The sequence below is a fragment of the Giraffa tippelskirchi genome, chromosome Y (assembly GCF_054371585.1).
Source record: "Giraffa tippelskirchi isolate mGirTip1 chromosome Y, T2T-mGirTip1v1.2.pri, whole genome shotgun sequence".
In the NCBI taxonomy this organism is placed as follows: Eukaryota; Metazoa; Chordata; class Mammalia; order Artiodactyla; family Giraffidae; genus Giraffa; species Giraffa tippelskirchi.
Genome location: NC_137290.1, coordinates 3,687,071 through 3,713,129, shown reverse-complemented (window position 1 = coordinate 3,713,129; position 26,059 = coordinate 3,687,071).

Here is a 26,059-nt window from a genome sequence, read left to right as displayed (position 1 = left end):
TCACTGACTCAATGGACACGAGTGTGAGCAAATTCAAGGAGTTGGTGATGGACAGGGAGGCCTGGTGTTCTGCAATCCATGGGGTCACAAAGAGATGGACATGACTGAGCAACTGAACTGAAGCAGAAATTAATATGAAATTGCAAATCAACTACACTTCAATAAAATTTTAAATTAGAAATGGGGCTTGCTATAAGCTGCTAAGTTTGTGGTTATTTCTTATAGCATTCACAGAAAGAAGACACACATGTATATAATCTTTGTCATTTGTTAATTATCATACCTGGTACCCACAGTTTATGAAGCCCTTAAACTAATTAGTACACAAGCTCTTGAACACTTTAGGGCCAAAATCATGGATGTTTCCTTCTCATACTTTGTCATTGTTGTTGCTGTCACTAAGTCATGTCCGACTCTGTGACCCCATGCACTGCAGCACACCAGTCTCTTCTGTCCTTCACTATGTCCCGGAGTTTGCGCAAAGTCCTGTCCATCAAGTCAGTGATGCCATCCAACCATCTCATCCTCTGTCACCCCCTTCTCCTCATGCTCACAGTGTTTCCCAGCATCAGGGTCCTTTCCAGTGAGACAGGTCTTCACATCAGGTGGCCAAAGTATTGGAGCTTCAATTTCAGCATCAGTCCTTCCAGTGAACATACAGGGTTGATTTTCTTTAGGATGGACTGGTTGGATCTCCTTGCAGTCCAAGGGACTCTCAAGAGTTTTCTTAAGCTTTAAGCACGTATAAAGGTGAGCAAAGGCCAGTATACAGAGCAATTGTGAAGGGACTTATGATGCTTTTGTGCAGCGCTAAGCACCTCTTCAGGGTAAAATACTCATTGAGTCAAGGATCTGACTTGAAACGCCCTGCGGTGACTACAGGGAGAATTTCCAAAACCTGATTTACCCACACAGCCTTTGTGGTCATGTGTGTTGTAAATCTCTTCAACTCTTAAAGGTCTGAGCCTCCAGTGGCAATGTCCTTTGTTCTTGAGGTTGTCACTATGTCTTTGTGCTTGTTACAGCAAATTAGCTGCAACTTAGGCAGAGACTCAGCCCTTTAACATACCATAAATATTTGAGTCTGGTTGTATTTTTCTGCCATTGTTATCCACGGAATTGTTTACCTCTAAAGAAACATGTTAAACCTTTGGTTGGTTATGAAACCACTGGATACCCAACATAATAATTGTGTGTGTGTGTGTGTGTGTGTGTGTGTGTGTATTAGTCACTTAGTCATGTCAGAGTTTTTTGCGATCCCATGGACTGTAGCCTGCTAGGCTCCTCTGTCCATGGACTTCTCCAGACAACAATACTGGAGTGGGTTGCCATTTCCTCTTCCAGAGGAATCTTCTGGGCCCAGGGATCAAACCTGGGTGTCCTGCATTGCAGGCAGATTCTTTTCCATCTGAGCCGCAATTAAATGTGCTTTTCACAACCCAAGGTTCAACAGCACAATTTATCACCGAAACGTGCTACCTGATGGATAAGAAGAACAGTTCCTTCTACAAATATTGATTCAGTGACTCCTGTTTCTTGAGAAAAAAATGAAAATCTCTATGCAAATAAAGAGGAGAGAGCTTCCGGCAGGGGGACATCACAGACGATGTAGTAGACTGCCCACACAGGACCAGCGGAGTGGTCTTTGAGAAACGGAAGCCCACCTTGGTTTGTAAGAGTGAGCGGGGGGGATCACCAGGAACATCCCAGGAGAGAGAACACCCCAGGTGGGGAGGCAAGCAAAGGAAAACAGCAGAAGAGGGGAGAACGTATAGCATGGCTTAAAGTTCCATATGCCTTGAGATGAGTTGGGCAGTAGAGGAGGTGGTTGCAACCGCAGTCTCAGGCCGCTTAGCGCATTCTCCCCTCCAGCTTGCAGGAGACCAGCACTCATGTTTCCCTCTCCTTGGTCTGAGCTCCTATGCGCCCCCACCCTTCTCATCCACTTGTCCCTTCTTGCTTCTGGCTTCTGCTCACGCTCCATTCACGGTTCAGCTGTGGCTTTCTCCAGTCTCTCGACATGGTTTAGTCTTAAGCATCTTTGCACTCCTCAAGAGATGTCTACTCAACAGTCATGCTTCCTGTTTAATCATTTAAATACTAGCCTAGATACTGCAGAGAAGGGAACTTTGGGCTTCCCTGGTGGCTCAGGCGGTTAAAAAAAAAAAAATCTGCCTGCAATGCAGGAGACCCAGGTTCAATCCCTAGGTCGGGAAGATCCCATGGAGAAGGGAATGGCAACCACTCCAGTATTCTTGCCTGGAGAATCCCATGGACACAGGAGCCTGGTGGGCTACAGTGCATGGGGTTGCAGAGTCAGACCCGGGAATCAGAACCACCCCTAGAAGCTGAGAACCCTACCAGGAAACAGGGACCTCGGTCCTCCAAAGGTGTTCCTGCCATCATCCTGAAGAGTCTGGAAATGAGTCTGTGACTCATGAGCATCTGCCCAGGGATGCAGCCCTGTCCACAGTTTCTGTTCTCATGTAACACAAAACAGAGACTCAGCTGAGCCACACGGGGCCAGGAGATTTCACCCCCAGACACTGCAGGCTAATGAAGGGGTAGCCTTCTAGGGTGCTGCCTTTATATCGATTTGCCACGGAGGCACAGAAAAGGAACACCCCACTTCTTATCTTTCACATATAACATGGTGGAAATTCGCCTCTACAAAAGGCCAGTTTCAAAATTAACAAACTATAAAACATCACGTGTTTACTCACCAAGTTGTGTCCGACTCTCTGTGACCCCATACTCTGTAGCCCGTCAGGCTCCTCTGTGCATGGGATTCTCCAGACAAGAATACTGGAGTGGGTTGCCATTTCCTCCTCCAGGGGATCTTCCCGACCCAGGGATGGAACCCACATCTCTTGCATTGAATGAAAGTGGTTTCACATATCAGCACAACACTGAGAAAAAAAAAAAAAAGTCATGTGGGTACAGTATTTTGATACTTGACCTTGTTTTGAATTTCAGAGTTAGACTTCCATGAATGTGATGTTAGTGTTGTGTGCATACTTGCTGTATTCTTTCATGGCAAGGAGCCACAGTTTTATCAACATTTCCATGTAATCAGCTCTGCGTGGCCCTGTGTGTACGCCATCATCGATGAATTTGGGTGCTATGTATACTCTGTGCGTGAACAAAAGGGTAAAAAAGAATATAAGAAAACCATCACTGGTCGTGGATCTTTCACATAGACTGCAACATAAATTCACCTTTGTGAAAAGTCATGAAAGACAACTAACTTTAAAACATCACTTGTTGCTGCTGTTGTTTCTTTTGGTTGCTGAGTCGTGTTCGGCTCTTTGTGACCCCATGGACAGTAATCCGCCAGGCTCCTCTGTCCTTGGGGTTTCCCAGGCTAGAAGACAGGAGTGGGTTGCCATCTCCTTCTCCAGTGGATTCCTCCCAACCCAGAGGTCAAACCCTCATCTCCTGCATTGGCAGACGTATTCTTTACCACTGAGCCACCAGAGAAGCCTTAAGACACCATATAGCAAAGATCTAATGGACGTGGTAGCCACGCAGGCGGACCTGTCTGTAGAGGGGGACAGAGGAATGATGGGAAAATCTTTCTAAAGCAGCTCAGAGTCAAGCTTTGCATTGAGATGGATTTTTGTTTTTTTCTTTAACTCTCCATCAGAAATAGAAACAGCACTACTTCCAGAAAATACGTTGGAGCCAGGGGAAAAAAAACCTCAAGAAAAATTAATATTCTGCAGGCGAGGCCGTGGGGGTTCGGAGGACTGGAATTATAAGGAGAGCAGGATCGGGGTGGTGGTGTTGGGGGTTCCCTGGAGACGAAGAATGAGAAAGTGAAGGAAGTCTTCTACGTAATCGGTGATTCCGTGGAAACGCACACATTTTGGAAGAGCTTCTTTGTCTGTTTGTGGAAGGTACGGGTGGCTATACCAGGCAGGACTGAATCAGAACCATTTAGGAGTCTGTTGTATTATAGTCTAAGAAATCAGAGGAGCCAGCTAAACGGATGGGACAGACAGTAGGGGTGGGAAGAAGGAAACTCAGATGTGGGAGATTCTTCCTTTCAAGTTATCTGCAGAGAGAAGGCAAAATTCAGAGATGTTGAAAAACTCTGACCAATAAAAAAAAAAAAATTATACATGAGGATGGTGTGTGTGTTTGTGTATGTAGAAAGAGAGAGAGATTGAGAGGGTGTATAATTCTTGATAGTCAAATTAAGCGTGATTGCTGGGCTCATTTTGATTCTATGCGCATAAATCCAATTTTCTGTAGCAAAATTCTACGGCTCAAATGAAGAGCACAATTACTGAAAGCAAAAAAAAAAAAAAAATCGTGTTTTACAGAATTTTCTGTTTTATACTTCATGGTCAAACGGTCCACTCCCCAGAGGTGAAGTAAGAAAACATATACACATGTGTAGGATATATAAATACACATGGATAATGTGTATATATATTTTATTTCATATCTCACGATTGGACCCTTTGACCATCTAATGTATAGAGAGAGCTATATATTTAAAATATTAATCTATTTCTTAAATATTTATCAAATATAAATAAATTTTTATAAAGATTAAGTATTAAACTATTTATTAAACATAAATAAATATAATTGTTAATATATTTAAATAATAAATAATTTATTTCTTTAAAATATATTAAAAATCAGGTCAGCACACCTGCAACAGACTGATTTTTAAAGAAACGGAAGTCAAAATGGGGTTAATGGGGAATGCCCCAATTACGACAGCATTCTTCCAATGCCTTCCCAAGATCTCTGTTTTCAGGAGGGTATTTCCACAGTCCTGAGAGCATTCAAATTCAAATTTGTGGAAACCAACATCCAAATAAGACTGCACCTGTCACTCCCCATTTAGTCTGCTAATTTTCACATCTGTCTCCCCCACAAAATCACTTTTCATTGACTGATTTTCTTAAACCACCCTTAGAGATTTAAACTGAAAAATAACGGCGCGGACAAAATACCGGATTTCCTGCTTTACATATTGAGCATGTGAAGTGGATTCGTTTTGCAGCCCGAGAAAAATCAAGGAAGTCACACACCGTCGGTGTCAGGCAGGTTTCCCAGAGTAGGAAACCTGTGAACAGTTTATTCCAAGACCGTAACAGCGAGTGTTCAGCTCTGCTTGTCATAGAAGTTAGAGCATGGTTTAACCTGAGGCCCCGCTGAGCGGTGGGCATTTATGCCTCACCATAAACTTATTTCATAAGGCTTGCAGGTGTGTACCTTACAGGTGTTAGTACACCGACTGCCGAAAATAAAAAAAAATAAAATCAGACGGAGCAACATCACCGATTTCTACTTCCAGTGCTCCGCTGGCGTTATCTCCGAGGCTGCTCTCGGTAAGTTTTTTATGGTAGAAACTTTCCTGAGATAAAATCCACAAGTCATGCAATTCATCCATGCAAAGCATACAATCTAATGGCTTCTAGAATATTTTCAGAGTCGTAATCACTGGCGCCGTCAAAAAAAATTTTTTTTTGCTGTATTTATATTTGACTGTGTTGGGTCTTCATTGCTACTCACAGATTTCTTCAATGGTGGGGAGCCGGGGGCTACTGTCTGGTTGAGGTGCACAGGCTTCTCTTGTTTCAGAGCCCAGGCTCTAGGTGTGCAGGCTTTGGTAGTTGCTGTGTGTTGGCTGAGTAGTTGTGGTGCATGGGTGTAGTTGCCCTGCAGCATGTGGGATCTTCCCGGACCCGAGAGGGAACCTGTGTCCTCCACATTGGCAGGTGGATTCTGAACCACTGAACCCACCACAAACTCTTGCCATCAATTACCATTTTTATTACCTCCCTTCGTTCCTCTCCTAGGCTCCCCTGTGCACCCCAGCCCTCGGCAGCTGCCAATCAAGTGTCCACGTCTACACGTGTTTGCCTGTTCTAAACACTTCATGTAAGTGTCCTCATACAATACTGTCCTTTTATGGTTGAGTTCCTTCATCTAGAATGATGTTTCCAAAGTCCATCCCTGTCCATATCATGTGCCAGTACTATATTGGTTTTTTTTTTAATTAATTAATTTCTTTGGCCATGTGTGATCTTAGTTGCAGAACTTGGGGTCTTCCTTGCGGCAAGCGATATCTTTGGTGGCCACGGGCGGACTTCTTTCTAGCTGTGGGCTGGGGACTCCAGAGAACATGCCCTCAGTCACTGAGGCACTTGGGCTTATTTGCTTCATGACGTGTGTGATCTTAGTTCTCCAACCCGGGATCGAACACACATCTCCTTCATTGGAAGGAGTCTTCTTAACAACAGGGCGACCAGGGAAGTCCCAGGCCTTCGTCCCTTTTTACGGGCAAATAATATTCCATTGCATGAATACACCATGTGGTTTATCCACTCATCAGCCGATGGACATCTACCTATCCACCTCTGACAATGTATTTGTTTGGTAGAAGTTTCTCCCTGCTGCTGTGAATCTGCTAGGCTTGGCTTTCCTGACACGGTTTCCCCCTCACTCTCAGGAAAACCCAGAGTAGGCGGATGACACAAAAGCCACGGAGATTTCCGAGTCAGTTGTCTATTATGGTTTTTCCAATGGTCATGTATGGATGTGAGAGTTGGACAGTGAAGAAAGCTGAGCGCCGAAGAATTGATGCTTTTGAACTGTGGTGTTGGAGAAGACTCTCGAGAGTCCCTTGGACTGCAAGGAGATCCAACCAGTCCATCCTAAAGGAGATCAGTCCTGGGTGTTCATTGGAAGGACTGATGTTGAAGCTGAAACTCCAATACTTTGGCCACCTCATGCGAAGAGTTGACTCATTAGAAAAGACCCTAATGCTGGGAAGCATTGGGGGCAGGAGGAGAAGGGGACGACAGAGGATGAGATGGTTGGATGGCATCACCAACTCGATGGACATGGGTTTGGGGTAAACTCTGGGAGTTGGTGATGGACAGGGAGGCCTGGCATGCTGCAGTTCATGGGGTCGCAAAGAGTCAGACACGACTGAGCGACTGAACTGAACTGAACTGTCTATTTATGAACTCTTAACACGGGTCCAAGAGATCTCTCTCAAGGAAGGCAACATCGCCACCGTGGTGGGAAGAGGGCTCTCTGTATGTGGGCAGTTAGAACTAGATACCAACAATAGAACCTGGAGAGTGTTGCATACAGGACTCAGACTGGGTGAGTGAGGTAAAATAGGACAGAATGAGAAAGTTAATAAAATATACTGCGTCTGCTTCATAGATATATATGGGCGTGGAGGTGAATGAAGAAAAACATAAAACGGTCAGTTAGATTTGGGGAAGAGTGTGGCTATATTTTGCACTTTGTTTTTCATAATAACAGTAATTTATTGTTATAAAAATATACATTGATATATAACATAAAAGTAATTTATTGATATGAAAACACAGCCAGAGCCTTCAAAATACTTATGTAATATTTGAAAGTTGTGTGTTTCCTTTTATTAAATTAGAAAAGTATTTTTTAATAATTTTGATTGGGATATAGTTGATTTACAATGGTGTGTCATTTTCTGCAGTACATATTTTTTTTAATTGAAGTAGACTTGATGTACAGTGTTGTGTTCATTTCTGTTATACAGCAAAATGGTTCAGTTGTTCATATATATACATTCTTCTTCAGCTTGTTTTCCATTATGGTTTATCACAGGATATTGAGAATAGTTCCTTGTGTGACACAGTAAGGCTTCATTGTTAATCCACCCTATACACAATCATTTGCATCGGCTAATCCCAGCATACTTCTATTCTGATTTCAAAAAACTAAAGGTTAAGTCTGTTTTTTTGTGAAAAATTTTTACTGAAGTTTAGTTGGTGTTACAACCCCATCAGAAATTGAGCACAAGATCTAAATAGACATTTATCCAGAGAAGACATACAGATGGCCAGGAAGCACATGAAAAGTCAAGTCTTAAGGTTCAAGGATAGAGGAATTATTGATGATTATGGGGAACCTGTGCTTAGAAAAGTAACTAATTAATGATTATGAAAATAGTATGATCACCCTAAAGGGGATTTTTTTTGCAGAAATCTTAGAATGGACTGCCAATTGCCCAAATAGCTTCTATGTCCTTGTTTTCTCTTTAAAATCTCATCATCCACCCACATGTACCCACTGAAGATCACACATTTATTCTACATCAAATGAGTCACTATTTGCTTGTATTCAATTTCACCTCCCTTCACTTCATGAATATCCCACTTCTTAGCAATGTCTAGGAAATTGCTTGACGCTTTTATCACGGTGAACATAAGTACCTACATTCACACAAATGTAGTTCTACAAAAATGCGTGATGGAACACTTAATTCAACTATTCTAAAATAACGGATCCAACCCATGAATGCAAGTGTTATTTGTCAGTGTTTGTTGTCATTACCCCACTATTTTCGTGAGTTTCTTTGCTATAGATTGTTTTCAAAAGACAACATATGGAGTACCCAAAGCAATCAGTTTAATTGCCTTAAAGGTACAGATTCTAGTTAAAAGATAAACAATGGCTAGAGTGTAAATGTATAGCATGGTAAATACAATTAACACTGTTGTGTGTTATATATGAAAGTTGATAAGGGAGTTAATCCTAAGAGCTTTCATCACAAAGGAAAAGAATTTCTATTTGTTTAACTTTCTGTCTATATACAATGACTGATGTTCACTAAACTTATAATACTCATTTCTTGATGTGTGTGAGTCAAACCATTATGCCATACCCCTTAAACTTACACAGTCAAACACATCTCAGTACAACTGGAAGAAGATTCCAAATGGATGCATGAACATACAATACTTGGTTTTCTCTTTCTGACTGACTTCACGCTGTATGACAGACTCTGGGGCTTCCCTGGTGGCTCAGCTGGTGAAGAATCCACCTGCAGTGCAGGAGACCCCGATTCAGTTCCGGGGTTGGGAAAATGCCCTGGAGAAGGCACAGACTACCCACTCCAGTATTCATGGGCTTACTTGGTGGCTCAGACAGTAAAGAATCCACCTGCAATGCAGAAGACCTTCGTTCGATCCCTGGAAGATCCCCTGGAGGAGGACATGGCGACCCGGTCACTCCAGGATTCTTGCCTGGAGAATCCTCATGGACAGAGGAGCCTGGCAGGGCTACATTCCACGTGGTCGCAGAGTCGGACATGACTGAGCGACTAAACACACATGACAGACTCTAGGTCCATCCACATCTCTGCAAATGACCCGATGCCATTTCTTTTAATGGCCCAGTAATGTTCCATTGTGCGTATTTGCTCTAACCACTTATCTGTCAATGGACGTTCAAGCTGCTTCCATGTCTTGACATTTGTAAATACTGCTATAATGCCTATATGTGGAATCTAGAAAAATGGTACGGGTGAGCTTATTTGCAGGGCAGAAACAGAGACACAGATGTAGTGAATAGACTTGTAGGCATAGCAGGGGAAGGAGAGGGTGGGACGGATCGAATGTGACATATGCACACGACCATGTGTAAAATAGAGAGCTAGTGGGAAGCTGCTAGTATAGCGCAGGGGGCTCGGCCCAGTGCTCTGTGATGACCTAGAGGGGTGGGTTGGGGGGTGGGAGGGAGGCTCAAGAGGGAGGGGACATATGTATACGTATGGCCGATTCACTTTGTCGTACAGCAGAAAGTAACACAATATTATAAAGAAATTATATCCCAATTTTTAACAGATGGAACAAGAAAAGAAGTCTGGACTCTAACAAAGACAGTATTTCCCCGTTTTCTAATATTTGTTTTATCCATCATTTCCATGACACTTAAGACCACCACTGTTTGGCTTGACTTTCACTGGTTTAACATGCTTTTACGTGCACTGTGTTAACTCACTAACAAGTATACAGGGAAACTGAGGCACGGAGGTCCAGTTCCTTCCTCAACATCCCACGACCGTGAGTCTCTGCATTAGACCAGAAATCACAGTGGTTGTTGTCCAGTCGCTCGGTCGTGTCTGAGTCTTCGCGACCCCATGGACTGCAGCACGCCAGGCTTTCCTGTCCATTATCAACTCCTGGAGTTTGCTCAAACTCATGTCCATCGACTTGGTGATGCCATCCAACCATCTCATCCTCTGTCACCCCCTTCTCCTCCTGCCTTCAATCTTTCCCAGCATCAGGGTCTTTTCAAATGAGTCAGCTCTTCGCATCAGGTGGCCCAAGTATTGGAGTTTCAGCTTCAACATCAGTCCTTCCAATGAACACTCAGGACTGATCTCCTTTAGGATGGACTGGTTGGATCTCCTTGCAGTCCAAGGGACTCTCAAGAGTCTTCTCCAACACCACAGCTCAAAAGCATCAATTTTTCAGCGCTCAGCTTTCTTTATGGCTCAACTCTCACCTCCATACATGACTACTGGAAAAAGCATAGCTTTGACTAGACGGACCTTTGTCAGCAAAGTAATCAAAAGCCATTCTGACTTCCCACCACATTCACAGGCGTTACCTCTGAATAAATGTGCCCGTTTCCCAGACTGAAAGCCGCATCAGAGGCAAAAAAAAAAAAATCATTGACAACAGAAACATAATGAGTCGCTACCTCTGCAAACAATGGTAGTGGCATTGAAATATATGGAGCATATGGTGTAACCGGAGTACAGAGTGCAGAGAACAGCTGCTACAGAACGTCCTCATTAACTTTTACTTACACTTTCGTCCACGAGTGTCAGAGCTGCCTTCCATCCCCTCCCCCACATTTTTGTTTTGAAAAACTTCCAAAGTACAGAAAAGTTATAATGATGATACAATGACCACCTGTATACCCTTCCTTATAACTAGTATTTATCATTTTCCCACATTTGCTTTCTACTATTTCTGCTTGCACACACTCTTATATATGCATATATAATGACACTATAATATTTATAACATAATATTATATATGACATATTATATCATATATAACATATTATATTATATTATATATTATATTGTATATGTAGTTTAGTCTCTCAGTCGTGTCTGACTCTTTATGACCCCATGGACTGTAGCCCGCCAGGCTCCTCTGTCCATGGGATTCTCCAGGCGAGAATATTGGAGTGGGTTGCCATTTCCTCCTCCAGGGGATCTTCCTGACCCAGGGATTGAACCTGGGTCTCCTGCATTGCAGGCAGATTCTTACTGACTGAGCCACCAGGGAAGCCCATTATAAATATGTATATACATATATGGATTCTTCTGAATCATTTACAAGCAATGACATTTTACTGATAAATACTTTTGGTGGGACTTCCCAGTGGTAAGGAACCCAACTGCCAATACAAGAGACACAGGAGACATGGGTTCGATCCCTGGGTTGGGAAGATCCCCTGGAGAAGGAAATGGCAACCCACTCCAGTGTTCTTGCCTGGAGAATCCCATGGACAGAGGAGGCTGGTGGGCTACAGTCCATGGGGTCGCAAAGAGTCGGACAGTATTGAGCGACTGAGCGCAAACACCCACAAACTTTGTTGTGCATCTCCTAAGAACAAAGACATTCTCCGAAGTAACTGTAATACCATGATAGCATCTAAGACATTTAAAATGGATACAATAATATCTAAAATTAAAAATTTCCAGCTATCACAAACTAGCATATATATGATACATATCATATATATCTAAATAATGTGTGTGTGTGTGTGTGTGTGTGTATATACATATATATATATATATATATATATATATAAGCCCACACTTCAGTTAATAGTTATGCTTGTCACTTGGCTGTTATTGGTGCCATATGACGCAGCAGTCCCACTCCTGGACATATATCCTAACAAAACTGTAAAGAGTATGCACCCCTATGTTCATAGCAGTTCTACTCACGGTAGCCAATACACGTACATAACCTAAGTATCCATTGCCAGATGAATGGATAAAGAAGATGTGGTACCTACATACAACAGAATATTACTCTGCTGTTAAAAAGAGTGAAATAATGCCATTTGCAGCAACATGGATGGCCCTAGAAATCATCATCCTAAGCATAGTAAGTCAAACACACAAAGAGAAACACCATATCACTTCTATGTGGAATCTAAAATATGACACAGATGGGCTTACGTGCAAAATGAACAGTCCGAGAACAGACTTGTGGTTGACAAGGGGGACATGGGTGGAGGAGGTATAGACTGGGGGTTTCGGGTTAGCAGATGCTAACCTCTGGTGGTCCATAGGTTAAGGGGGGCCTTCCACGCAGAGGGGACGGGTTCGATCTCTGATTACGAACAAAGATTCTGTTCTTTGTTAACCAACAAGGACCTATGGCAGAGCACAGGGAACTATAGTCAATACTCTGTGATAAACCGTAATGGGAAAGAACATGAAAAAAGTGTGCGTGTATGTATATGCATATATACACTCATAAGTAATATATATATATATATGTAAATGAATCCCTTTTCTGTATAGTAGAAATTAACACAGTATTATACTTCAACTACTGTTTAATAAAACTAATTGTAAAAAAAGACAACATCAGGAAACTTAACTCTTAGATAAAGTTTAGACTTTAAGTCTTTTGGGTTGATAATCTATTTTGTAGCTTCATTAGTAAGACAAATAGGATAAATGCAATTAATATTGCCAGCATAACATCTTTGACTCTCTGTTTCCATCTTTGGGAAAAAGAAAAAATAAAAGATGGGTTTCCCATTGCCCATAAATCCATGCTAAAATGGAGAAATTCCTACAAGTTAAAAGTTATAAAAGTTTGTGTGCTGTGTTATCTTCTTCCTAAATACTTACCACCGTGCCTTTATTTTCACAGCCAATTCTTGACTCAGAGATTATCAGGCATTCATTGAAGTCACACGTTAAAACTTCCTCTGGACGGTAGATAGCCCTGGCTGAACTATTAAAGAGACTGGGAAACAGAAAATATATTCTTTCTAAAGGTCATTTCTAGTGTCACAGCCTTCAGCGTGTCATAATTTTAAGTCTTCCTTCCCTTGATGATTTCCTCCCGGTAAAAAGGTGAAATAGTTGAACACAATGGGCTCAGCAGTCCTTGTTCAATCATTTCTCTTCTTCAGGCACTAGTGCTTGTGATGTGTTTTTTTTTTTTTTTTTCTGTATTATTTGCCTTTCTGATGGCACACGGGCAATGGGGTTTTGCATTTCTAATTGAAGGTCACCTTCATTCGGGAATGCAATAGCCAAGGCGGGTTTCATCATCCTATTTTCAAGAAGACTATTTTTCAAGTCAGGAGATCGGTGTTAGCTTTTGGTCTCTAAGCCCTAGGTCTTCAGCCTACATCAGTTACAGCAAGTTGATGAAGGATGGAATGACCTTCTTAGCATGGAATCTTTTCCTGAGGCAGAAGCCCGTTGTTTTGCTCGTGGGGAAAATACATTCTCCTCCTTTCTAGAAGCCTTATGATTCCCACAATTTGTTTCCATGTTGGAAGTGTTTCTACTTATATGTTTCTTTTCTTTTCTTCTTTTTTATTTTGCTTTTTGGCCATGACACGTGGCACACACAATCTTTGTTCGTAATCAGAGATCGAACCCATCCCCTTTGCAGTGGAAGGCACTCCCTTAATCTCTGGACCACCAGGGAAGTCCCTCCATATATTTAGCCTGTAATTTTTCTTCAGGTAGGTCTCAGCTAAGGCTTTCATCAACCAGTACAAAGCCCTCTCTGCTCTACAAAATTAATGCAACTTTTTTCATTTGTAAGTTCTCAAATTTAGCTGTTAAAGAATGGCCCTTTCTCTGCTAATGCCGTCATTAAGGAATAATTTTGCACAAAAGTAAAATTTTCTGTGGGCTGAAACGTACTCTTAGAAGATCTTAAGGAGACTTTCAGGGATGTGATTGTGGTAATTCCTCCCAATAGCATCTTCATCTAAAGCCCAGTTCCTTTATGCTGACAATTCAGATTCTTGTCCCCTTGCAGACTTAAACCTCTGATTGTATCTCAGCACAGATCTTGGCTCCAACCATACTGGTCAAGTCAAAACTTCCATGTTCTTTGAGTTACCTCCCGCCCCATGTATTCTATCAGTGCCCCCAAACCCTCATATTCTATTTCTTGCGATTTGGGTAAATTGGTTTCTGTATTGATTCCTCTCCATCAAGTTGCTAAAAGCCAGCTAAGATAGGACTATCACCTCATCTGGTGCAACTGACCATCTCTTGTCCTTGGTTTTCCTGCATGTGTGTGTGTGTGTGTGTGCACGCGCATGTGTGCACACAGTGTGTGCATAGCATGCATCTATTTGCACAGCCACACACACGCATGTTCCCCTCCACCTCGAAGCCACATGACATCATGCAAATCACAAAGCCTCTTGAATCAAGCAAGTCAGACTCTGAATCATAATTCAGTCAACATGGCCATGTGGCTCCTCCATTTTCTCACCTCTAAAAAGTGAATCATCACACCAGCATTCTGAGATTGCTGTAGATGTAAATCAAACATACGTAAAATTTAAAAAAATTAAAAAAAAACAGTTGTGTACAAAACATTGTTCCCGTCCTTCTTCCCCAACAGAATAAGCCACACTCACCTTTATAGTTTGCACATTGGTGGGATGTTGGAAGGGACTCGATAATTACATGTTCCCACATCCGTTGACTCTTTTTAATTGATTAAACATCAACCCAATAATTTATGCCTCCTCAGTTTTCAGATTGTCGGAAAGGAAATGTCAGTCTGTCATCTCCTTTATCAATTGTAAGACCCGGGTTCTTAAGGAACATGTTAGAGCGTTTACAATATCTTCAGACAATTTCCTTTAAAAAGTCCTTAAATCAGTAAAAGCCAAGTAATATATCCTGTCTCTTCTCCCGCACCCAGATGTCAATTGCTGGGGAATTGTGAGGATGTCTGAGACAATGCTGGCTTTAACCTCTTCCTTGGATTAATCCTCCCCTGGCCCCTTTTGCCCTCAAGCTTCATTGTTCCTTTAAGTTAAAAGCTAGTCAAGGGAGGAGAAAAGAATCTGGTTCCAGTTCATGGAAGCCCTGGGTGGGTAGCGAGGCTGCGAGATTCTCAGGAGTGTGTGCAAATAAATTAATTTGCCTTGCTGTTGTAGAAACGGTCTGGGAAGCTTGCATTTTTGCCAGCTGGGGAGAGGCAGTTAATTTCAGCTCATTGAATTGAGTATTGGATCTTGCTAAGTGATGAAACGCAGCCCGACCAACTAGCTTTCCGAACACATAATTCTCAAACAGAAACGGCAGGTAATTGGGTTGCCGCCGATGAGGGTGTCAGACCAGAGCTGCCAGAGATCACATATCTGCTTAATTTTCCCCAAAGTGGAAACCGAATGAGTGATGAATTCCCCACATATCCATCCTGGCATTCGGGGACCCGCCATCCATATTAAGGACACTTGTTAATATCACACTTGTGTATGGAATTATATTTGTTTCCATCTTTTACTGTGAAATAAGGGAGGGTATCTTACCATGTTTTTCGCACAGAATGCTTCACAAAATTAGCCTTAATCATATTTTTATGGTAGGCTCAGAATCTTTTTGTGTGTGGATCGCAGTCCAATTCTAGTTTTCACCCTTAATAACAACAGTTTCTCAATTAGTCGCTCTCTTTAAGCCTTAGTTTCCAGTGTGCAAAATGAGCATAGCATCACTCATTTTTATGACGGACTGATACCCTTGTAACATGTATGTGTTTAAAATAAAGAATCAACATTTTAATGCAACAAAGCCAATTAAAGAATGTGCCATTAGAGTTTAAAATCTTAAAGGACAACCGTGGAAATCCATGGAAAAATATCTCCTTTTAACCTTAGTGATTTCATTAAAAGTCAGTATGGCCTTCTGTGTGTATTGACTTTTGTATATATTGTCTATATCGTCTCTAAGAGTTGGACATGACTACTTAGCGACTGAACAACAACAACAGTGGCCAATCTTGTTTTCTTTTTCTTTTTTTTCATTATTAAAAAGTACATATTTTTTTGGCTGTGCCAGGTCTTAGCTGCTCTTAGTTGCTGCAGATGGGATCTAGTTCCTTGACCAGGGATTGAACCCCTGCCCTCTGCATTGGGAACACAGAGTTTTAGCCACTGGACTACCGGGGGAGTCCCTTATTATTATTATTTTTATTAGACTAAGACTTGCTCAAGGATATTTGCAAATAGATACACTTGCAAATGTATATGCACTGAATTAATAACATCTAGATCAGTGGTCATCAAACTGGCCTGCAGCTTGTTTTTGTAAATAAAGTTTTATTGGAACACAGCCACAGTCATTTCTTTACATATCGTATATGGCTGCTTTCACACCATGATGTCCCCGTTGATTAATTCTAACAGAGACCATACATCCTACAAAGCCTAAAATACTGACTTTCAAGGTCATCCTTGAGAGAGAAGGCATGCCAAACCTAGATCTAGAACGCAGACAAGATTTTATTGTCAAGATGTTTTTCACCTGATGGAAATATTGTGGAACACTGAGCCATTCAGGTAAGGAAAATAGCATAAAGCTAAGCTAAATTATTATGGTTGCTACTCACAATAAATCTCTTCCAATTGTGGAGACCAAAACGCCACAGAGTAGATGTAGCCTAGACCCTAAGTAATTGGGCAGACAGACAGAGGAGACTCAACGAAACGGCAGATAAAACCAACCACGGTGCTCATTTAACTCGTTCCACTTTGCATCATTTTTGCTGCATCAGAATGAATGACATCTGACAGTGACCTGATGCTTCATGCTAGAGCAAGGAAACCAAGAAGTAAACACTTTGGATGGTAAACGTATCTCTGATAGATGATTGTCCTTAAGACATGTGTTCAGGATGTTTCGACTGCTAGGTCCTGGGTTCAGATAAAATATATTTATAGGTTATTTTTTGTTTTGCTTCGTTTTTTTGGTGGGGAGTTGATAGAAGTATAGTTACTGTACAGTATTACATCAGTTGCAACTGTACAATGTAGTGATTCACAATTTTATAGATTATAGTCCATTCATAATTATAAAATATTCCCTATGTTTCCCGTGTTGGGTGGTATATCCTTGTAGCTTATTTCATACCTAATGGTTTGTGCTTTTGACCCTCCTCCCCCGATCTCACCCCTCCCATCTCCCCTCCCCCCACTGGCAACCACTAGCTTGTTCTCTGTGTCTGCGAGTATACTCTTTTGTTGTTGTTGTTTTTGTTATATTCATCAGTATATTTCACATATAAGGGATATCATACAGTACGTCTCTGTCTGACTTACTTCACTTAACACAGTCCCTTCCAAGTCCATCCGTGTTGTGGCAAATGGCACTATTTCATTCTCTTTATAGCTGAGTAACAGTCCATTGTATACATGTACTACATTTTCTTTATCTGTTCCTCCACGGATGGACCCTTAGGTGGTTTCCATGTCCTGGGTGTGGTAATAGTGCGGCTATGAACATTGGGGTGTTTGTATCTTTTCTAATTAATTGTTTGTTGTTCAGTTAGTAAGTCGTGTCCGACTCTTTGTGACCCCTATGGACTACAGCATGCCTGGCTTCCCTTGTCCTTCACTGTCTACTGGAGTTTGGTCAAATTCATGTCCATTGAGTCAGGTTTTTTTTTTTCATTTATTTCCAGATATATGTGCAAGAGAGGAATTGCTGAGTCATACAGTAGCTCTGTTTTCTAGTTTTTTTAAAGGAATCTCCCTACTGCTTTTCATAGTGACTGCACCAACTTACTTTCCTACCAACAGCGTGGGAGGGTTCCCGTTCCTCCACGTTCTCACCAGCATTAGTTATTTCTGTTGTTGTTGATGATAACCCTTCTGACAGGTGGGAGGTGACATCTCATTGTAGTTTGATTTGCATTTCCCTGATGACTAGCCATGTTGAGCATCTTTTCAAGTGCTTCCTGGCCATCCGTATGCCCTCTTTGGGAAAATGTTACAATTACTTTCAATCTTCTTACAAAATATGCAATGTTTCTAAAAAATTATCATAAAGGACACAGAGCTCTCCGCAATCTAGCGTCCTGGAAGCCTTTTTCTCATTTTGTCTGACTTCTCTGACTTTGAGTTTCCATCATTCTATTTGTTAATCACTGAGTATCTTTGTCTGCCATGGGGTTCTCTGTCCCAGATCTGCTATGTTGTACCTTGTAGGGAGGTTGGGATATTTTCCAGAGTCCATGCCTCCAGGCTTCCTCCTACAAGAGATAGGAGGCAGGGGGAATCCAGTGTATTTTCTCAGCCTTCTCCTACCCCTTCCAAGGCTGCATGCTCCACTGGGATCACCAGCACCCCTCCTTACCTTTAACCCTCAAGCCTCAGGGTGCTAGCAGCTTTCTCTTCTTACTAGTCCCTGAGTGTCCTCCCCATCCTTCCTGTGTTACAAATCCCCTCTATTCAATTCCTCTGTGATATACATTCTTTGTTGGCTCCTGACTGACTTGCCACCATACTCTAGGGACAGTCATTTGGAAGCTTTTCCTAGTAATGTGGAAAGCTGAGAGCCGAAGAATTGATGCTTTGGAACTGTGGTGTTGGAGAAGACTCTTGAGAGTCCCTTGGACTGCAAGGAGATCCAACCAGTCCACCCTAAAGGTGGTCAGTCCTGGGTGTTCATTGGAAGGACTGATGTTGAAGCTGAAACTCCAACCCTTTGGCCACCTGATGCGAAGAGCTGACTCATTGGAAAAGACCCTGATTCTGGGAAAGATTGAGGGCGGGAGGAGAAGGGGACGAACAGAGGATGAGATGGTGGGATGCCATCACCGACTCGATGAACACGAGTTTGAGCAAGCTCCGGGACTTGGTGATGGACAGGGAAGCCTGATGTGCTGCAGTCCATGGGGTCGCAAAGAGTCAGACAAGACTGAGCAACTGAACTGATATGGGTTTATTTATTTCCAGATATATGTGCAAGAGAGGAATCGTTGAGTCATATGGTAACTCTATTTTCTAGTTTTTTTTTAAGGAACCTCCCTACTGTTTTCCATAGTGAAAAGCATCTTGAGGACATAATCAGTGTCTGGCCGTCTTTGACTATCCCACTGTGTCTACCACACAGCTTGGCACAGAGTGGACATGCCATAGTTACTTGCTGCGTTCCGTTGAGATGCCTGTGCTGCTTCATCCATACCATCTATCACCATTAGCTTGGCTCCATCACTCACCTAGTGGATGGCCAAGACATGGAACAGAGCCCAGGGTACTCTACATGTGTGGATGGTAGCCTGCTGCGGATGGTCCGCCCAGCTCAGTATGGTATGGCTTGTGGTGTTGAGTTTCCTCCCCGTCTCTAACTTCAGGACAGGAAGAGAAAGAAGCAGGCAGTATGTTACTCACGTCTAGCTGGCTGATGCAAAATCCAACTTCTCTCCCCATTACCATGGAGAGAAATTCTTCCATTATTTATTGGCTGCTTTCCTAATTTTAAACTCTTTTAAGGCAGACAACTTGTAACGTCAAGCAGAAGAGAGTGAACCAGGCTTTCTGCTTCTTTTTCTAGAAAAGGACCTGATGAAAAGGTTTTTTTTTTTTAATTTTCATAAAAAGATGTATCTCATGTACTAGTTACTAGTTGAGCTTTGCTTTATGATTCAATCACAGTCTTTCCTTTTAGGGGGTTCATTTAGCCTATTCGTGGATGCATGTGCATGCTCAGGCGTTGTCTAACTCTTTGTGACCCCATGGAGTGTAGCCCGACAGAATCCTCTGTCCATGGGATTCTTCAGGCAAGAATAGTGAAGTGGGTTGCCATTTCCTCCTCCAGTTAACCTATGTGTCTTTTTCAATAATTTTTTTTTTTTGGTCTTATCCCCACCAAAAAAAAAAAAAGAAATACCCAGTCATGGTTGTTGAATACCTTGAAGGTATAACTTCTTCACTGTACTCTAGGAATTTGCCTAAAGCACTTATTATATCTTCTACAAAAATCTGATGCTTATTTAATACAGGGACCATGACACTGACAGATTTCTTAGGGGGTGGCTTGCATCCAGGAGTTACTGTTTACAAATAGACACCCTGTTTCTAAGTATGACCTGCCATCCATGACAGAATGAATCATACTTCTAGACTGTTCTTCTCAGACAGGCTAAGCCATTATAATTTACCATTGCTGAGATGCACAGTTATTTGAGAAGATAACAGCTTTTTGGAGGGACAGAAATGGAAGCAACACTGAGAAGCAGCTTTTCATAGTTTTACAACTCCCTATATCTCATACATACGGATTCCCTAGATGAGATTTTTACGTGAAAAATAAAGATGTCGGAAACATACTTCATACAGCCATACTGATTTTCTTTGTGACTGCATCTGTGGGTCTACAGTGATTATAGTAGAAACAGCTGAAATAACACGTCTATTACAGACCACCCTTAGTCTCCAGGACAGCATTATTTCATAGAATCCCTAAGCATGATACTGTACTTCTTAAGGAATGCAAGTGGTGAATTATGGTATGCTTTGCTTTCTTTCTTCTAGCAAAAAAAATTCCTACATAAATAGGAAAGAAAAGTGTTAGTTGCTCAGTCATTTCTGACTCTGCGACTCCATGGACTGTGGCCCGCCAGGCTCCTGTGTCCATGGAATTCTCCAGGCAAGAATACTGGAGTGGGTTGCCGTGCCCTCCTCCAGGGGATCTTCCCCACCCAGGGATCGAACTGGCGTCTCTTATGTCTCCTGCATTGGCAGGCAGGTTCTTTTACCACTGACGCCACCCGGGAAGCACAGTCATCTTCCCTTAGTTAATCCATATTTTAAGCGTAGTGAACAGATAATTTGCATGATTTGTCCATCAGTATGTCTTCAGTCCTTTCAACCCACAGTTCTGATCCGCCAGGTTTCCAGTGCTTTACTGGTGTGATGAGTGGCCGCCATATTGGATACTGCAGGTCTAGTGAACTTGTTCCTATGGATTGAGTCTCTGCCTTTTAAATGTGGTGTGTGTGTGTGTGTGTGTGTGTGTGTGTTCAGTCCCTAAGTCCTGTCCTACTCTTTGGGGACCCCGTGGACTGTAGCCCTCCAGGCTTCTCTGTCCATTGAATTATTCCTAGCCAGAATACTGGAGTGGGTTGCCAGTTCCTTCTCCAGGGTATCTTCCTGACCTAGAGGTTGAACCTGTGCTTTCCTGCATTGCAGGTGGATTTTTCACCACCGAGCCACCTAGGAAGCCCAAGACCCTGGTTATATTCCCTGTAAAACACCTACTTGGATCTTGGTCTTAAAAACCTAAGTTCAAGAGATTGTAGGTCTAAAATTCTAATATTTAATACCCATCCTTCCATACTATTTGAAAATGAACAAGAAAAAAAAAATCCTGGAGATTTCCTAAGGTAAGTCTAACAGGTTGTTGTAAAAGCTTACAAACCTAATCACTTATCTTAGGCACGAGCAAATCCACTTGCTGAGTAAGATAATGCCTCCATCTTCCAAGCATTCAGCAGCATCTGACAGTACGTTGGTAAGCTGTAGGCTTTATGGTTGGAGAAAAATAAACTCAGAGGATTAAAATAAATATAATAGTTGGAGACCAAGTTAATTTAAAAACACCCCATGGGAGGGACATAAAAGTAAACCGTTTAGTTCTTAATCTTCAGCACAGAATACAAAGAATCTTACCTGCGTGGGAGGGAAAGAAACCATTTCTAAAGTTGAAAAAAAAAAAAAAATGAATGTGTCTGTACAGCATCCAGGTCCCAATGCTGGTCAGCTGTCAGAATCCATTGTCTCCAACTCCACATGGTAATTTCCTAAAACCACCATTTTCCATACTCTTAACTCAACCAGGCTGTTTTTTGTTATTGACGTGTGTTTGGTTTAATACCCTCACGCAGAGATATATTTATCCTAACATCTATTTGCTTTCACTGTAATCAACAAAATGAAGGAATAATCCACATCAATGACCTCTTTCTGAAGACTTGGTTTTTGTTTTTTTCTTTTTATAAGATTTTTTTTTTTTTCAATGTGGACCATTTTTAAACTCTTTATTGAATTTGTTGCAATATTGCTTCTGTTGTCTATTTTGATTTTTTGGCCTCAAGGCATGCGGGCTCTGATTTCCCCTTCCAGGGACCCAACCCACATCTCCTGCAGTGGAAGGCAAAATATTAATCACTAGACCACCAGGGAGGTTCCCAAAAGGTTTTTTTAAAGTCAACCAAAAATACCTTTGGGGCTTCCCTTGTGCATCAGCTGGTAAAGAATCCGCCTGCAATGCGGGAGGCCTGAGTTCGATCCCTGGGTTGGGAAGATCCCCTGGAGAAGGGAAAGGCAACCCACCCCAGTATTCTGGCCTGGAGAATTCCACGGACTGTATAGTCCATGGGGTTGCAAAGTGTGGGACATGACTGAGCGACTTTCACTTTCACAAACACCTTTGAGCTAATAGAAACATGAGTTTATTTATTTATTTTTCCCTTTTTCAAAACACATATAAATGCTTATCTTGAGATCAGATTTTGCCCTCAAGGATAAAAGGTCTGAGTGTCCAGAGCCTGCTTGTTTTCATGCATGCCCTTGTCCGTGCAGGGAAGCCTGAGTTGGATTTACTCTAAGGCAAGAATTATCGGTCTCTTGCCTGGAGCGTGACTCTAATTTTAGGAGACTGCTATAAGGCTGTCAGCGTCTCCACACCCTGTACTTCCTCTTCATGTGTCTGATGGCAAGCGCCAAGTACTCCCTGGCATGAACAAAGCTGCAAATCTCATGCACATCAGTGCTGGTGGGTGCGTGCTACCAGATTTGGAACGTAGTAGTAATGATTCTCTGCCGTGTGAACTGCATTTTTTTGTGTCCCAGTTAGATGCTGAGATACCCAGAACCTCACAGTGATTGCAGTTATACACTAGGTCAGCGGTCCCCAACCTTTTGGCACCCAGGGACCGATTTGGTGAAAGACAATTTTTCCACAGATGAGGCGTGGCGGGGGGTGGGGGTTGGTTTCCGGATGATTCAAGCACATTACATTTATTGTGCACTGCTTCCCTGATAGCTCAGTTTGCGAAGAATCTGCCTGTAATGCAGGAGACCCTGGTTCGATTCCTGGGTCGGGAAGATGCGCTGGAGAATGGATAGGCTACCCACTCCAGTATTCTTGGGCTTCCCTGGTGGCTCGGCTGGTAAAGAATCTGCCTGCAATGCAGGAGACCTGGGTTCGATCCCCGGGTTGGGAAGACCACCTGGAGAAGGGAATGGCAACCCACTCCAGTATTCTTGCCTGGAAAATTCCATGGACAGAGGAACTTGGCAGGCTACAGTCCATGGGGTCACAAGGAGTCAGACATGACTGAGCACATCAGCACATGCTTATTTCTAATCGGAAATGGCCACTGATCTAAGAGGAGGTACCGTTTTGTGGGTCTGAGCTTGAAGACCCCTGCTATAGATGATGGAGTCCCCATAGATTTCAGCATCTTTCAGAGTTGTCCTTCTTAAGAGGCCTTGTGTTATTTCATTTGATTCAGTCATGTATGACTTTGCAAACCCGAGCCTGCCAGGCTCCTCTGTCCATGGAATTCTCCAGGCAAGAATACTGGAGTGGGTTGCCATTTCCTCCTCCAGGGGATCTTCCCGACCCAGGAATCGAACGTGCATCTCCTGTGTCTAATTCATTGAAGGTGGATTCTTTACCCATTGAGCTACCAGGGCAGCCTTTACTGTGGGTCAGTTCAGTTCAGTCGCTCAGTTGTGTCCGACTCTTTGCGACCCCATGGACTGCAGCACGCCAGGCCTCCCTGTCTATCACCAACTCCTGAAGCTTGCCCAAACACAAGTCCATTGAGTCGGTGATGCCATATCACCCGCCAAATTCCACTGGGTACATCTCCTCCCATTTCCCCATCACAACTGTAGCTTGAAATCAGCTGCAGTGTGAGGATTTACACCACAGAAACAGGAAAACACTACAAATCGGTGTTCTCCTCCACCCCTTTTGAACAGTCTTTATTAAACATCTGTGAGCCTTCTGTACTTTAAATCTCTGTGGGATTAACATACACATACTACTATGTATAAAACAGATGACGAACAAGGACCTACTGTCTAGCACAAGGAACTCTCCTCAGTACTCTACAATGACCTATTTGAGAAAAGAATCTGAAAAAGAATGGGTACATACATGTGCGCGTGTATACATGCACACAGACACCCATCACTGATTCACTTTGGTGTACACTTGAAACCAACATGACATTGTATACCAACGATACTTAAAAAAAATATTTAGTACTGGCTTAGAGACCAACTTCTCAATAAATCGTGGTCATTCACATTTAAAAAAAACAAACGAAAAAAATCTCTAACAGAGCAAGAACGATGAAGAACCAGGCCAGCAGCAAAAATATCCTTGTCCAGGAGCAGCAAAGGACGGAAATCTAAGACGCAGGCAGCTGAAGTACTCACTGCCGATGGATGAGAAGACCAGATGTCAAAGGAGAGGGATTCTCCCGAGGTCCCTCGAGGGCACGTCACTCCAGAAGACAGGAACAGTCATTCAGGACACGCACCAAAGGAAGGCCCCATGGCAGAAGCGTGCCTCCCAGCAGACTTGGCACGCAGGTCTTCTCCAGCATTCCTGCTGCTCAAGGCAGGCTCAAGTCATACCTTTGTGACGTGCACCGTGGCACGCAGTGCTGTCTCTCTGTGCGTGGACATTTATCCGGAGTTATACTAATACTGTGTTGCATGGTTTCTAGGTTAAGGTATGCTTACATATGGGCTTGGCAGGTGGTGCTGGTAGTAAAGAACCTGTCTGCCAAAGCAGGAGATGTAAGAGACACGGGTTTGATCTCTGGCTTAGGAAGATCCCCCAGATAAGGGCTCGGCAACCCACTCCAGTATCCTTGCCTGGAGAATCCCACGGACAGAGCAGCCTGGTGGGCTATGGTCAATGGGGTCACAAAGACACAGACGGGACTCAAGCGACTTGGCATGCATGCTTACATTCAGTGCATGCAGAACTGCCATCATCAAGTACTGCGTCTTCTCTCCAGATTTCTTTCAACACGATCGTTTTACTGTTTGCTCTTTCCATTCTGTCCATCTAAACGGTCAGTTTTCCTAAAACAAATTTCTCCTTTATTTTTTTTTAAGTATTTATGTTTTTTTGGCTGTGCTGGGCCTTCGTGGCCACGTGTGGGCTTTCTCTAGCTGTGATGAGCAAGGCCTCCCCTTCATTGTGGTGGACATGCTTTCATGGTGGTGGCTTTTCTTGTTGCAGAGCACAGCCTCTAGGGTAAGCGTGCTTCAGTAGTAGTCACACATGGACTTCATTGCTCTACTGTATGTGGAATCTTCCCAGACTGGGGATTGAACCCATGTCCCCAGAATCAGCAGGCAGATTCTTATCCCCTGTCCCACCAGGGAAGTCCTCTCTTTTATTTCTTAATTCTGCTTTTACTGTGTGCTTCCCACCTGTTCTACCCATAGCGGGCACTCCATTCCTGGTTTATGCCTTTACTTTAAAATATCTTACACAGCCTATTACTTTTGGTAATGAGATGATTGGATGGCACCGTCGACTCAATGGACATGAGTTTGAGCAAACTTCGGGACATAATGAAGGATGGGGAAGCCGGGCGTGCTTGCAGTCCATGGGGTTGCAAAGAGTCGGACTGAACAACAATTACTTTGGGGATTTTTTATGTGCTGGCATGGCTTAGCTCATGGCCCTGAATCATTCCAGTCATCATGTCTCTTTTTCTGACCCCCATGAGTCCCTTTTATAAAGACCCACCCACATGCTCAAGGAAAATCTCCCCATACTGAGATTGTTAGTTTAATCACATTTCCAGAGCCCCTTTTTTTTATGTACAGTGATGGATTTTCAGATTCTGGGGGAAAGCGTATGCACATTTCGGGAGGGAGCATTATTCAGCGTCTCACTGAGCAAATTATAAAGATAGGAATGCTCTGTCTTCACTCACTTTTCCTGGTTCTGTGGAGTGAATGTTTGTGTCTCCTTCCCCAAGATTCGTATGTTGAAATCTTAACCACCAATCAATGGTATTTAGTGGTGGGACGTTTGGGTTTTAATTAGGTTTAGATGAGGTCGTGAGAAAGCAGTCAGCTGCACGTGGTATCAAAGCAGACATCCTAAAACTTTCTCAATCACAGCCTTGGTGTGTTGTGATTCTGGCTGTGATTGAGAAAGTTTTAGGGTGTCTGCTC